At 45.7% G+C, this 16,142-nt stretch overlaps 1 long non-coding RNA gene across 1 annotated transcript; it reads right to left on the reverse strand.

Annotated features, from left to right (window-relative positions):
• Positions 1 to 4,190: 4,190 nt before the first annotated feature.
• On the reverse strand, positions 4,191 to 15,985 carry LOC140609758 (uncharacterized). Its single transcript, XR_012011493.1, has 3 exons — positions 15,610 to 15,985; positions 10,701 to 10,756; positions 4,191 to 4,662 (listed from the first exon to the last, which is right to left on the reverse strand). It is a non-coding gene; the product is annotated as an uncharacterized lncRNA (long non-coding RNA).
• Between the last annotated feature and the right edge of the window lie 157 nt (positions 15,986 to 16,142).

Here is a 16,142-nt window from a genome sequence, read left to right on the forward strand (position 1 = left end):
TTGCACTGTTGGTGGGAATGTGAACTGGTGCAGCCACTCTGGAAAACTGTGTGGAGGTTCCTCAAAGAGTTAAAAATAGACCTGCCCTACGACCCAGCCATTGTACTGTTGGGGATTTACCCCAAAGATACAGATGCAATGAAACGCCGGGACACCTGCACCCCGATGTCTAGCAGCAATGTCCACAATAGCCAAACTGTGGAAGGAGCCTCGGTGTCCATTGAAAGATGAATGGATAAAGAAGATGTGGTCTATGTATACAGTGGAATATTACTCAGCCATTAGAAAAGACAAATACCCGCCATTTGCTTCGATGTGGAGGGACCTGGAGGGTATTATGCTGAGTGAAGTAAGTCAATCAGAAAAGGACAAACATTATATAATCTCATTCATTTGGGGCATATAAAAATTAGTGAAAGGGAATAAAGGGAAAGGAGAGAAAATGAGTGAAAATATCAGTGAGGGTGACAAAACATGAGAGACACCTAATTCTGGGAAATGATCAAAGAGTAGTGGAAGGGGAGGTGGGCGGGGCGGTGGGGGTGACTGGGTGACGGGCACTGAGGGGGACACTTGGCAGGATGAGCACTGAGTGTTATGCTATATGTTGGCAAATTGAACTCTAATAAAAAAATAAAAAAAAAAGAAATTGTCTGTCTTGAGGTTTGCCTGTTTAAGGCATCCGGGGAGCAGTCACTCAGCGTGTAGGAATTGTGTATGAATGCACCAGCAACACCAGGCTGAGCCACTGGAGGCTTTGTCTTCCTTTGAAGCCTCTCCCTGGGTGTCTTGGCAAACTGGAGCAGTGCATCCATCAGCGGCAGGAGACAGAAAATCTAGCTCAGACTAGCACAAAGGGGGTTTACAGCCTGCAGGGAGAACTGATTGCAGGCACTGACTGGCTTCAGGCATGGCTCAAACAATCCGAGGTCTTGTCCCTCCGTCTCTGCATTTTGCTTCCTGATGAGTTGGTCTCACGCTCAGAGACGCTCTCCAGATTTGGAGGCAAAGCGATCACCAGCAGCTCCTGATGCACATTCCTTATCCATTAACTTAGTCGCCTCCATGGAAAAGCTGCCTTTTCAAAGAGCTCCGGCAACAGTCCCAGGAAGGGTTCTCATTGGTCCAGCTCAAGTCACGTACTGTCCCCGACCAATCATGCGCTGTGTGTGAAGTAAATGCCTACCCCTGGAGAACCTCGTGGACCGAGCAAGGGATGATGGAGAGCGCAGGGGAGGGGGTATTCCCCAAAGAGAAAAGATGGGTTCTTTAGTTTTTAACCAATTTGGGCCACTTCCTTACCATTCATTTTATTTTACTGTGGTAAAATACACATGACATAAAATTTGCTACTTAACCATTTTTAAGTGAATACTTCATTGGCATTCAGTACCTTCACATTATTGTGCAGCCATCTCCACCATCCGTCTCCAGACTTTTTCACCTTCTCAGACTGAAACTCCATCCCCATGAAACACGAACTCCCCATTCCCCCTCTCCAAGCCCCTGGCAACCACCACCCTACTGTCTCTGCGCACTTGACTCCTCTAGAGACCTCATATAAATGGGATTGTACAATATTTGTCCTTTGTGTCTGGTTTATTTCACTTCATATACTGTCTGCAAGTTTCATCCATGTTGCAACATGTGTCAGAATTTTCTTCCCTGTTAACACTAAATAATACAGGGCACCTGGGTGGCTCAGTTGGTTAAGCAGCTGACTCTTGATTTTGGCTCGGGTCATGATCTCAGGGTCCTGGGGTCGAGCCCTGCATCAGGCTCCCCACTCAGTGTGTGTGTGTGTGTGGGGGGGGGGGTCTGCTTGAGATTCTCTCTCTCTCCCTCTCCCTTTGCCCCTCCCCTTGCTCAAGTGCTCTCTCTCGAATAAATGAATAAATCCTTTAAAAAAAGACTTAATAATACTTCAATGTATGGATATGCTACATTTTGTTTATCAATTCATCTGTCAGTAGACATTTGGCTCATTTCCACCTTTTGGCTGTTGTGCATAATGGTAGGAACATGAGTATACAGTCATTCCTTTGAGATGCTGCTTTCAATTGTCTTGGGTACATAGCCACAGGTGGAGTTGCTGGATTATATAATAGTTTTATGTTTAGTTTTTTTGAGAAACTTCCCTATTGTTTTCCACAGAGGCTGCACCATTTTACATTCCCACCAGCAATGCATGAGGTTCCAATGTCACCACATCCTCACCAACATCTGTCATTTTCTGGTTTGTTGTTGTTTTTTTAATCATAGTCATCCTAATGGGTGTGAGGTGGTATCTCACTGCAGATTTATTTGTATTTACCTAATGATTAGTGGTGTTGACCATCTTTTCGTGTGTTTAGTGGCCATCTGTATATCTTCTATGGAGAAATAGCTATTCAAATCCTTTTCCCATTTTGAATTTTGTTTTGAGTTGTAGGAATTCTTTATATATTTTGGAAACAAATCCCTTACCAGTATGTGATCTGCAAATATTATCTCCCATACTTTGGGTGGCTGGGATAGGGTCTTTTAATAAGAGGCTGTGCTGGGCAGGCAGTTCCACTGACATCCACTCCATCAGTCCAGGCTTCTAGAAGGTAGGAGTCAGATGCAGCTAGCAGAGGCATATCCAAAGCCTAAGGACAAGATGGGAAAGATTCCACCCAAACTGATGCATGTGATCACCCTGGATTAGTCAGGTCCCTTCCCAAGTGGGAATTTGAAAGCCCAGCTTGTCTAGAGAACCATTCCAGCTCTTTCTGGAATCAAGCCCAGGCATGACTCTTTCCCAGCACTTCACAGATTTTTTTCCCCTAAAGTATCTAATTCCTTATCAGTGCATAGCAGGCTGAATTGAGATTCTGGATGAAATTTCACTTTATGGAAGAATTCTGAAAAATAGTCTCGCATTTGGTTTCTTACACAAATGTCTTCCAGATTGTACTGCCATCACCATTTCTCTTATTTGGTGGAGTGTGTCACATACAATAGGTTCTTAATGTTCGAGTTTGTAGCACATTTTGCAGTCTATAAAGGGATTCTAATGATATCTTTTCATTTGTGCTCACCTGGTCTTGAGAGAAAACCAATTAGGGATTAACACGTCCATTTTACCATTTAGGAAACTGAGGCTCAGAGAGGGGAAGTGACTTGTCCAAGATCACAAAGGGGTAAGTGGCAGATCTGGGATTCATACCAGGTATGAATTATCCCCAGCCTCTGCTCTGACACCTGCCCCTGGCTGCTCCTGTAGGGCAGAGTGGAATAGAACTATTCATTTGGGGTAGAGTTGTCAGACAAAATATAAGATGCCCAGTTAAATTTTAATTTCAGTTAACAACAAAAGGCTTTAGTATTAGTATGTCCCATATTGCATGAATATACTTACGCTAAAAAATTATTTATTGTTTCCTGAAATTCAAATGTAAATGAGCATTTTGTTTTTATTTGCTAAACCTGGTAACCTTAATGTGGGGGAGATTTTAGTGGCCACTGAGGCTCAGAGACAGACAGAGATTTACCCAAGCTCACACAGGAAGTTAGTGGCAAACCTAGTAGAGTGAATCCAAATGCCCCGTGTTGACCTTCTGGGGTTGTGAAGTGCTTGGAAGTCCCTGGAGCAGGGAGTGGTGGGGAGAACAGCTGTGCTCTCTCCAGAGACAGCTCTCAAGCCCTGTCCCCTCCCCAGCTGTCCTACTGGGCTAAAACCATGAAGCAAATCCCTGTGCGAAGGACGTGAGAAGAGAGAGGTCACACCAATTTAGAGATGATGATGTTGATTGAGATTTCCAAACAGGGAGCACAGGCTGCTCAGGAAGCAGCTAATTAAGCAGGAGACTCCAATTAAGAAGCAATTTGAGTGTTTGCAGCAAACCCCAGCAGCAGCCCAGCGTAGCAGCGAGCAGCACAGGCACGGTTTCTCACCTCCTGCGTTATTAGCACACTGTGAGATCTCAGAGGAGTTAGTTAACCTCCCTGGGCTTCTGTTTCCCAGGCTATGAAAGGAGGGGATTATGCTGGCTGATATTTAAGGATGCCGCTGGCCCCCAAACTGGCAATTCCAAGGAAGTAGGAGGCTTCCTTCCCTCCAACATTGTACACTACTACTCTAGTGTTTTATTGCCCTCTCTCCATTCTACCCAAGACCAGTTATTTTCTCATCTGTTGTGGATTGAATGCTAGTCTATAAACCCAGGTGTGCAAGAATTGTACTTTTATTTTTTTGTACCCCAGTTTAATTTTTCTTTCCAGATCTCATTCCTCTAGGGTGGTGATTCAAGCATTCCCCTCTTCTTATTCCTGTGATGCACCTATATCCCAGGGGGATTAAATGTGATGTAGGCAGGTCAGCAGCCTCCAACAAATTGTTGTGGTACCTTCTGGGCCTCAGTTGTCCTTGCTGGTTGCTATGGAGATCACATTTCCATCTGTCAAAGATGCAGCTTGTGGTAGATCGATTGTAATAAGGGCCCCAATTTTTCTTGCTTCCTAATATTCACATCCTTTGGTAGTGTCATCCCACACTGGCCACAGACTTTACCCTGTATCTTGCTTTGACAAACAGAATAGGGGGAGACGTAGTACAAACAGAAGCTTGACAAAGCACTTGATCATTGTAGCTTTGTCTCTTGGAATCCTGCCACTGCCACAAGGACATACCTGGGTTAGCTGGTTGGAAAGATGTAAGAGATAGTTAAAAGACTAACTCAGAAGGCTGACTCACCCCAGCCAAGGCATCTTAGCTGACCTCAGCCAAGATCAGCAAAGCTCAACCCAAATTAGCAGAATCACCAAAGTGAATTGTAGGCTTCCCAGAAATAATGACTATTTGTTGTTTAAGCTTAACTTTTGTAATGCAATAGCTAATGGATGCATGGCTTTTTCCTATATTCCTATTCCCAGGAAATGCACCCTTCTTCCCAAACCCACCAGGATTGTTGGCATTTTATGTCATATATAGGGGCGGTTCTCCCCTCATTTAAGGAGCTTTATAATCCAAGGCACAGGAGGTCTGTAGTGGTAGGCAAAGCCTTCTTGTGAGGTTCTCAAGAGTGTAAATAGGTATATACAGAATGTGATTTGATAATGTATACCAAGGACCTTTAAATTATTCACACCTTTGGTTCAGTTTAGCTAAAGAAGTGCTCTGAAATTCAGGAGGGATTCCCTATATACGAACAGATTTTAATTATAGTGTGATACTAGAAAAAATACCCCATCTAAGTGTCCAACAATATATTACATTCAGGTGATGATATATTATGGGTAGCCATTTAACATTGTTTACAAGAAATTCATAAGCAACATGAAGAAATTGTGTGCTATGCTGTTAGCTAAAAAAACAGATTATGAAATAACACAGGATACAATATCACATATTCAAAAAATGTAGGGAATGGTAATAGTGCTACAATTTAGGTAGGATTATGGCTGGTTTTTTATTTCATTTACATATGTTCCTGGATTTTCCATATTTTTTTACAATGAACACACCATTTTTATGATCTGAAAAAAATTATTGTTCTCCATCAGTGTAGGTATCAGTCTAGGTATAGCCAGGAAAACACAAACCACCCAGAGGGAATTGGTTCCTCAGTTAATAGAGGAGTTGGAAGCCAAATGGATGACAGTGAAGTATCCCACTGATTAGCCCAGAAGAAGCCACTATCATTCCTCTGGATAATGAGAGGCATCGGTGTTCTGGGTTACCCAGGAGTTGGGATTGCCTGGCAGGAGCTAGAATTATGGGAGGCTTTCCTGGTAGGAGCTAGGGCCACAAAAAGTGTCTAGAGAGAAGAGGGAGAAGCCACAGAAGAAAACCACCTCCCACATTGCCAGAGATGTCACAGGGAGCTGAGAAAAGGAGAAATTTTTTGGCTTCTCTTTTCTTCCTACCTTCAGTGTTCTTCCACTGCTGACCTTTGGCCACACATGATGCCAGAGGGCAAGAGAAGGGTAAAAATGGATGTGGGCACACATGGGAAGCTGACCAACATGGTATAAATGGCTTTTACGTAGCCAGTAAAACGGGTTATTTATAAACAGTTCCATGGAGTTCTGCTTGGTTAAGATACACAGTTCTACATCTCCCCAGAGGCATCATGGAACATATTTCCCCTAACTGCAAAGTATTCCACTCAGAGGCTTAGCTGTTTCCCTATTGTTTGGTATTTGGGCACGTTCCAGCTTTGTGGCTTCTACAGAAAGCAGCACCTTTATATACAATGATTTAAAATTCCATTTAAATTCTTTCTTTCAGTTCAGCTCTCCCAGGATGGATCATTGTATGTATCATATGATCTTATTGGCAATTAAAAAAAATATATTAATAGGGCAGCCCCCGTGGCCCAGCGGTTTAGTGCCGCCTTCAGTCCAGGGCGTGATCCTGGAGACCCGGGATCGAGTCCCACATTGGGCTCCTTGCACGGAGCCTGCTTCTCCCTCTGCCTGTGTCTCTGCCTCTCTCTCTGTGTATCTCATGAATAAATAAATAAAATCTTTAAAAAATAAAAAAAAATAAAATAAATCTTTAAAAAATATTAATAGAGGAAAACTTTAGTGTGATGGCATGGGTTCTGCAATTAGAATCATACTCATGATGTCAAGATGCTGCTAGGCTTCACTCTTCTCATCTGCAGAAAGGGCACCCCTCTGGCCTGTCCCAACAATCTTTGGGAAGATCAAGGTAGTGGGTGCTGCCTGAGTGATGCACAGCTGCGTGGTTGAGAGGCTGGCGACATTGTTGATGATGATGGGGATGATGAAGATTTGGCAGTTGTTTGATGAATGTCCCTAAGATGAGGACCAAAGGGCATCATCACTGGTACTAGGGAAGGGCCAGTTCCCACCAAAGACTTCCCAGCCCTGTGATCCAATAATCTGAAGAGAACTGTGTCTAGGCCCAAACCCAGCCAAGTGTGCGAACCTCAATTTTCCTGAAGCCCACATACTTCTTGGTCATGCACAGCATGTTTTAATGACAAAAACTCAAGAAACTAAAATGGATGAAAGACCTCTAACTGTAAGACCTAAAACCATAAAACTCCTAGGAGAAAAGTTAGGGGGAAATCTTCATGACACTGGATTTGGCAATGATTTTTTGGATATGACACCAAAAACACTGGTAGCAAAAGCAAAAATAGATAAATGGGGCCACAGCAAACTTAAAAACTTCTGCACATCAGAGAAAACAATCAACAGAGTAAAAAGGCAGCATGCAGAATGGGAAAAAAATATTTTCAAACTGTATATCTGATAAGGGGCTAATATCCAGAATATATAAACAACTCCTACAACTCACCAACAGCCAATTAAAAAATGGGCAGAGGACATGATTGACTTTTCTCCAAAGAAGACATAAAGATGGTCCATAAGCATATGAAAAGATGCTTAACATCACTCAGCATTAAAAAAAATGCAAATTGAAACCACAATGAGATACCACTTCATGTCCATTAGGATGGCCACTATCAAAAACACACAAACAGGGCACCTGGGTGGCTCAGTTGGTAAGTGACTGCCTTCAGCTCAGATCATGATCCCAGGGTCCTGGGATTAAGTCCTGGTTTGGGTTCGCTGCTCAGTGGGGAGTCTGCTTCTCCCTCTGCCCCTCCCCCACTCATGCTCTCTCTCTTTCAAATAAAATTTTAAAACACACACACATGCAAATCAGCGAATAACAAATGTTGGGAAGGATGTGGGGAAATTGGAACCATTGTGCAGTGCACTCTTTTGGGGAAGGTCCTATGGAACTTCCTCAAAATATTAAGCATAGAATTACCATATGACCCAGCAAATTACACCTAGGGGTATATATCCAAGAACTGAAAGCAGGACGTTAAAGAGGCATTTGCACACTCATGTTCATAAACAGCATTATTCACAATAATGGACGCAATCCAAATGTCCATCAGTGGAAGAATGAATAAAGAAAATAGGGCATATACATACAATATTATTTGGACTTAAAAAAAAGATGGAAATTCTATCACATGCTACAACATAGATGAGCCTTGAGGACATTATGGTCAGTGAAGTAAGGCAGTCACAAAATGGCAAATACTGTATGATCCCATGTCTATGAGGTCCCTAGAGTGATCAAATTCATACACACAGAAAGTAGAACTTTCTGTGTGTATGGCTTTACCAGGGATATGGGGAGAGAGGGAGTGGGAAATTGTTCTTTGATGGGTAGTGAGTTTTGGGTTTGTAAGAAAAAAGTTCTGGAGTTTTGTTGTATGACAATGTGAGTATGTTTAACACTACTAAGCTATAAACTTCAAAATATGAAAAAATTGATGTCAGAATATCACAAAACACCATAAATGAAGTCAAAAACAAAAGACAAACTGGAAAAATGGTTAGAACACACGTGCCAGAAAATGAGCTACATTTTCAGGGTTTTTCTTTTCTTTTCTTTTCTTTTCTTTTCTTTTTTTTTTTTTTATATAAGATTTTATTTATTAAAAAAAATTTAAAAAAAGATTTTATTTATTTATTCATGGGAGACACAGAAAGGCAGAGATACAGACAAAGGAAGAAGCAGGCTCCCTGTGGGGAGCCTGATGTGGGACTTGATCCCAGGAGCTGGGACCTGAGCCAAAGGCTCAATCGCTGAGTCCCCCAGGTGCCTCAAGCTACATTTTCTTGATTAACAAAAAGCTCAAATTGATAGTATGATTCTGACACCAGTTATAACTCTGCTCATCAATTATGGCATGTGGGTGTTTCCCACACACCACTAAGCAATTCAAAGACCCAGCTGCATGTCCCACAATTCAACTAAATTCTAACACTCTACCCAGAGACAGCCTCAGATCCCACAGGTGAAAGGCTCAGTTCCACAAGACCGTCCCCACTGCAGATGCCAATTCCAAGTCTAGGCTGTTGCCTGTGCCTCTGATACACTGGCTATAAATCAGAAGTTTCCATCACCCCTCTTTGCGTTTGATTTGCTAGAGGAGCTCACAGAACTCAGGAAATGTTTACTTATCAGGTTACTGGGTTATTATAAAGGGACATAACTCAGGAATAATCAGAGAGAAGGGATGCACAGGGCAAGGTACGTGGAAAGGAGCATGGAGCTTCCATGTCCTCCTGTCCAGGTGCCAGTCTCCCCAAATCTCCGTGTGTGCCCAGAAACTCAACAAACCTCATCCTTTGGGGTTTTTATGGAGGCTCATTACTTAGGTGTGACTGATTAAATCTTTGTCCATTGGTGACCAAACCTAATATCTGGCCCCTTTCTCCTCCTTAGACATCAGGGGTGGGCATAAAAGTTACAACCCTCTAATCACACGGATCCCTTGGCAACCATCTCCCACCCATAGGTGCTTTCCAAAGTATCCTCGTTAACATAACAAAAGAAACCTTTTATGGTTCCCATTGCTTAGGAAACTCTAAGGTTTTAGGAGCTTGGTGCCAGGAAAGAGATGAAAACCATATAATTTCTTATTATGAATCACAATATCACAAATAGAAAACATGAGGGGCACCTGAGTAGCTCAGTGATTGAGCATCTGCCTTTGGCTCTTGACATGATCACGGGGTCCTGGGATGGAGTCCCGCATTGGGCTCCCCATAGGGAGCCGGCCTCTCTCTCTGTTGCGTCTCTGGCTGTCTTCCTGTGCCTCTCATGAATAAATAAATAAAATCTTAAAAAAAAAAAAAAAGAGAAAGAAAACATGCAAACAACCTAACAGTAAAATAGGTGATGTATTTGAACAGGCAATTTTTTTCAAGATTTTATTTATTTATTTGACTGAGAAAGAGCACAAGTAGGAGGAACAGCAGAGACAGAGGGAAAATCAGGCTCCTCACTCAGCAGGGAGCCCAAAGTGGTACTTGATCCCAGGACCTTGGAATCATGACCTGAGCTGAAGGCAGACAACCAACTGAGCCACCCAGGCACTTGCAGAATTGCACCCAGGCAATTCTTGAAGATGTTCAACCTCACTCAAAATTAAAAGAAACTTCTGTTAAAGCAACACTGAGTCGTAGGTATGTGTCTAAGACCAATGAAATCGTAGACGCATGCACACGGAAACAAGTACACGAATGTTCACAGCACCATTATTCACAAGAGCCGGAAAGTGGAAATAACCCAAGTGTCCATCCTCTGTGAATGGATAAATAAAATGTGGTCTATCCATATGATGGAATATTGTGTCATAAAAAGGAATGACACACGCTCCAACATGGAAAAACCTTGCAAGCAATATGCTAAGTGAAATAAGTCAGACACAAAAGATCATATGTGATATGATTACATTTTTATGAATTGTCCAGAGTAGGCAAATCTATAGATACACTTGGTCACTAGGGGCTGAGGAAGGAGGAAACGGGGCAGTGACTGTTAATGGGTACCAGGTTTCTTCCTGGAGTGATGTAAATGCTCTAAAATTGATTATGCTGATGGTTGCTCAACTCTAAACACACTAAAAACTATTTGTACACTTTAAGAGAGTGAATTGTATAGCATGGGAATTATATTCCAATAGGCTGTTAGAAAACACTGAGATACGACTTTTTGCTCCTCTCTTTCACAAAATTAGTAACAGTGTAGGGGGACAGACCCATATATTGTTGATAAAAGTGTAAATGCCACCTTTTGGAAGAGCATTCTGGTAATTTCTACCAGAATTAAAAATGTAATATACCCTTTGACCAAGTGCTTCCACTTTAACCGGCCCTACGGAAATACTTACGGCACATTCAGGAAGACCGAGGAGCTGCTTGATAGGACACTGTAGGACCAAAGAAACTGGAAATAGACATTGACAGAGAATGCAATTAGACAATGGAAAGAAGCACAGCCATTAAAAAGAAGGCCGCAGACTAGGCCATGTTGACATAGAAAGATCTGCAGAGATGTGCTATAGGTGGAAAACCGGCAGGGTATGAAACAGTGGGCAGAGTGATTCTCTTTTATCAGTAAAAGCCAGTCTCCCAAAGTATTCAGGAAGGAAATGCAAAGAGTGATCATCTCCGGGGAGAGGGGCTGAGATGAAAAGAAGGTTTTAGTTTTCATTTTGTAATCTTTCGGGACTGTTTGAATTTTCTAAATGTGGTGCCTGCATTAACTTTATTTTTACAATGCCACTGGGATTATCTGTGCTGCCGTATTACCAGTCATTTTCATTTTCTTTATGCTTTACTGTATTGAAAATCTTTTATAATCTTTGTGTGTGTGTGTGATGGGTGCATGTGTGTGATGGGTGCATGTGTGCGTGTGACACACTGCTGTTCTCCCAAGAGGACCCACCCAGAGCTCACGACCTCCCTCTCCAGGCCTCTAGTTTCCATCCTCAGGAAAAGGCAGCAGGATGGGTTGGGGAGGTAGAGGGGAGGGGAGAGCACTTCTCTGAGTGTTGGCCAAGCCTGTCTCCAGAGACAGCTCCCACCTCCTTTTCATCCTGCCCCTGTGGTGTGAAGCCAGCTCCCAGTGGGTGGCCAGGCTCAGGTGAGGAGGCAGGAAAGGAGAACAGAGTCCACTCCTCTGAAACAGCTAAGTCCAATAGGATGCTCAGGTGATGTGGAAGCAGCGGGGCCAATGCCTAAATTCTAAATGTGGGGTGCAAGGGCCTCTGAACCAGTGCCCAGAAGACCCAGCTCCTGAGAGCATCTGAGGGCTACAGCCGCGTGTGCGTGCGTGTGGGAGGCAGGGGCTCTGGTGTCCGTGTTCCTGTATGCGTCTGTGTCTCCATGCATGTGACAGAAGCAGCTTGCTGTGCATTCCAAGGCCCTCGCTTACACAGCGCCCTCCAAGGCTCTGTCTCTAACTTGTATTCACAGGTTCGTTCTTCCTTTTTGAAAAATGGTTCCTCTCCCCCATTGTATAAGCCTAGGGCCCAACAAAACCTGGATCTGCCCCAGCATATTTACATCATACTGTCACATGTTTATCATGAGGGTGTCTCTGTCTCCCTCCCGTTGTCCCCCCGCGCCCCCACTTCCTTCTTTCTTTCCCTCTTTCCTTTCTTCCCTCAATATTTGTGTTCTAGGAGCTTCCCCTTCTGGGACAGAGGGACAGTGAGGAAGAAGACAAGCCATTCCAGAGAGGTTCAGGGAGTCACAGGAGCGTGTGGTGGGGCATCCCCCCTTCATCCTGGGACCATCAGGAAAGTGGAAACTGGAAGAATCGAAGGCTCAGCAGGGTGGCCAGACATGGGCTGGGATGTGCTGGAATGCACTGTGGACCCATGCCCATCTGTGAGCATCCTTCGGCACCTGTCTGTGCATTTGTGCGTGTATATCTGGGTGTGATGCTGTGCGTGGGTGCCCGTGGCTATGCGGTGTTGTGTCTCCCTCCACGTGTGCGGCTGAGGGAGAACCTGGGTGCCCGTGTGCTCTTTGTCGTTGGCCTCACATGCTTTCGAGTGGCAGAGTCCAGGCAGCACGGCGGGCTAGTGAGTTCTCAGGGTGTGGACCTCCCTCAGGGCCAGTCCTCCCTGGCAGAGCAAACCACTCTTAGGAGCCCAGAGTTGGGAGCAATGGTTTCATCCAGCTCTGGGGTGTCCAAACATCCCTGCTGGTCTTGAGGGGCCCTGCCAACCTGATCTGACTGAGCCTGAGGCCAGTGGCTCTAAAAGTTCTAGGTACCAGGGGCTCCAACAGGTACAGTGATTTCTTTGGGCATCACCTGGTCACCTGGTTGGACCAGCTCCCTGACTTGTGGTTTGGATGGTAGGCATAGGTGGCGAAGCCTGAGTCTCAGGTCTCCATGGTGACAAGTCCTGATAAGCGCTCAAGATCAACAAGATGCTTGCTGATGGTACTGGCAAAGGGGGCAGTTTTCAAGCCCAATCCATTGCTGTCACAAAGTTGGCACAGAGAGGGCTGGAGAAATCTTTAAGGTCATCTAGAACACCTGTGCTTATTCTCTGTTTTGCTCCCACCTCCCAGATCTGTGAGCCACAGTTTTTACCTGCTCTGTGCCCCCCCAAACAAAGCTGATCCCCCTGGATGCCATCACCTGGACATCCCTGCTCTTTGGCTTCCAGCTGGGTTTACCCCATGGGAGGCACTGACAGGCATCAGAAGGTGGGAGGAGAGAAAAGTTGGGGTATTTCCCCCGACCTACTCCCAGTTTGGGAGTGACTATGTCTCTCTAGCCATAGCTTTTCTCGGGGTGGGGGGGCCCTCACCCATCACTGAGGCTCTTGCTGCTTCCAAGAAACCACTCTTCTCCTCACTTCAGGTTTAGGGGGTAAAGGCTCCCCACTGTTGCCAGCCCAAGTACTGCACCATCCCACTGATTTCCTTACAACATCTCCCCCATCTCTACCACACACCGGAGATAAATTGCCCCTGTGATATAAACTCTCTTCATTAAACCCTATTGAATGAGTTCTCTCCTTCCTGTTGGGACCCTGCCTGGTAGTTCCCCACTGTGGTAAGAACAAAATACACCTTCTCCTGCTCCATCTGGCCTCCTATCTTTGCACTTGTGGTTTCCTCTGCTCATTTAAAAACCATCTCTTCAATCAATCAATCAATCAAAATTAAAAAACAATAAAAACCATCTCTTCAGCGCCTGGGTGGCTCAGTCTGTTAGGCGTCCACCTTTGGCTGAGGTCATGATCCCAGGGTCCTGGGATGGAGTTTCCCATCAGGCTTCCTGCTCAGCAGGGAGTCTGCTTCTCCCTCTTCCCCTGCCCCTCTCCCCCCTGCTCGTTCTCTCTCTCTGTCTGAAATAAATAAGTGAAATAATTTTTGAAAATATAAAAAAAAAATGGAAGTCATCTCTTCATCAATAAAACAAACAACAAAACACATTGTAGATGTTTAGCAGTGCTTGGCACTCTTAAGGGTTTAAAAAACACTAGCTAATATTATTGTTATTGTTGCCAGATACTGGAATGCAAATAAAGGTGCTTACTTGTTAAAGGGCCTGGTTTAACAGTGTCAATTTAATTCATATTAACTAATATTGAAATAATGGATCTGTGCCATTTATTCTTCATCTTTGGTGCATTTCTGCTGTTAATGTTGTCATTTGTATGCCTATATTTTTCAAAAGGAGTGTTAATGTTTTGAGAGCTTCTTATTAATTTGAAGATGAAATATATTCCAAGATTGTACAAAAGGGTGAAAATAATAAGTATATAATGCTCAATAAGTCAGTGTCTTCTTATATCACAATGACATTTTAAAATCAGATTTACAGGATTAAAAAGTGGAAAACAACCATGTCTTCCAAGGTCCCTTCGTGACCACTGTCTAAATCAGGGGCACCGCTACTCTCCCCCACCTCCCTGCCTGTACCTTTCACACACTTATATTTTGCAATTTATGATTGCTTCCTAGTTTGAGATTCCTCTCTGTCACTTCACTGTGAGCTTGACCAGGGTTTCAGATCTTGCCAGCTGGGTTCACTGCTGTGTCCCAGTGCAGTGTCTTGGTGAGCAGATATGCTAGGATGCTGTAACAGAGTGGCCCCCCAACAGTATGAATAACCTAGTTTACTTTTTTCACAAGTGATAGTGTGGCTCAGCAGTCCAGGCAGGCAGGGTGGTTTGAAGCTATTCCCAAGCCCCTGGGGCTCCTCAGTCCACCCCCCTCCTCAGCCACACAGAGGACAACCTAAAAAACCCTCTTACTCAGAGGAATCCCACTCTCTTTGGCTGTGGCTTCCCCAGTCCAGCCTGCCCTAGACCCTTGTTTTCCCAACAACAGACTTATCTGCGTGGCTTTCCAAACCACAGAGCAAGTTCTTGAGATGAAACAGGGTCACTGCACGCACTTTTTGCCCCTTGTTTTCAAATATTACTTTTTGCCTTCTGTGGCTATGGTTTACAGCTGTCCACATCCCTGACCTTTGGGTGAATTATTTCACCATTCTGTGCCTCGGTTTCTTCATCTGTAAAATGAGCATAACCTCTGTTCACCTCTTAGGGTTGTTACAAGGATTAAAGTGATCATAAAGCTCTTAGAATTGGACCCAACACACACAAGGTGCTCTTTAAATATTAATCAGCATTACTGTCTCTCTCAATGATCTCAGCTTCCCCCTGAGGTAGGTGGGAAGGCCTCACCTCATTTTCAGAGGCAGAAATGAAGGACTAGGGAGCTAAAGCAACTTGCCCAAGGCTGCGGTGCTGAGAGGCGGTCTAGTGTAGGTTTAATTCAGACCTGAGCCTCAGCTCACTCATGAAAAAATTGGTGGGATGACAGCACTCCCTCATAGGATTTGGTTCCGAGAATCCAGTGCCATCATTCAGTCAAGTGACAGGCACTTGGAGGGCATTGTTCAAGCCTCTGTGCCCTTCCCCTTCCCGCGGCCCCACTCGGTCACGCCCACGGGCACCCTCACGGAGCCTCCAGGGATCCCAGCTACCCTGTTCCTGGCAGCCCTCGGGTCAGCTGCTTGTTTGGCTGGAGGGGACAGCTGGGCCAACAGAGAGGCCCATTGTCTCTGTCTTCTGGGGCTCTGTTGTTGGAGCCTCGTCCCACGGTCCAGCCCCAGGACACTTGCCGCTGTCGCTTGGCGGGCCTGTCTTGACTTGGGGGCTGGGAGGAACAGGGAGCGAGCTTTGCATCACCGGCCCGGCCCTACTGATAGGACGCGGAGGCTCAGGGAGCCCAAATGACGTGTGGGGGTTGTGCTCGTCTCACCTCGGGGTCGCCGAAGACGGCCTCAAGTCCGAGGGGTCATGGATTTCACTAGGTCACAGACTGCAGGGCCAGGGCACCCGCCTGCATGTTACTGGTGGAAACGGAGTCCCCAGAGCGCAGACGCTCCTCCAAGGTCACACTGCGCGTCCGCCGCAGAGTCCGCCGGGAAACCAGGCGTCCCTAAGTCCCAGCCTCGGGAGCGGGCAGGGGTGCAGGGCGGCGCGGGCGGGGCCTGGGCGGGGCCTGGGCGGGGCCTGGGCGGGGCCTGGGCGGGGCCTGGGCGGGGCCTGGGCGGGGCCTCCCTCGGGCGCCGGACCTCGCGCGGCAGCCACGCCCCCTGGGGGCGGGCTCTCGAGCCCGGCGGGACTCCACTGGGCATGTGTCTGCGGGAGGCGGGACTTGGCGCCTGACAGCCGTTGGAGGCGTGGCCTCCGCTCCCTGCGGGTCTCCCGCCCTCTGTGACTGTGACGCAGGCGCGGGCGCGGGCGCGGGCGGGGCGGGGCCGAGCCTGCAGGAGCTCCGCCCCCAGCGGA

Source organism: Canis lupus, chromosome 19 (genome assembly GCF_048164855.1).
Source record: "Canis lupus baileyi chromosome 19, mCanLup2.hap1, whole genome shotgun sequence".
NCBI lineage: Eukaryota > Metazoa > Chordata > Mammalia > Carnivora > Canidae > Canis > Canis lupus.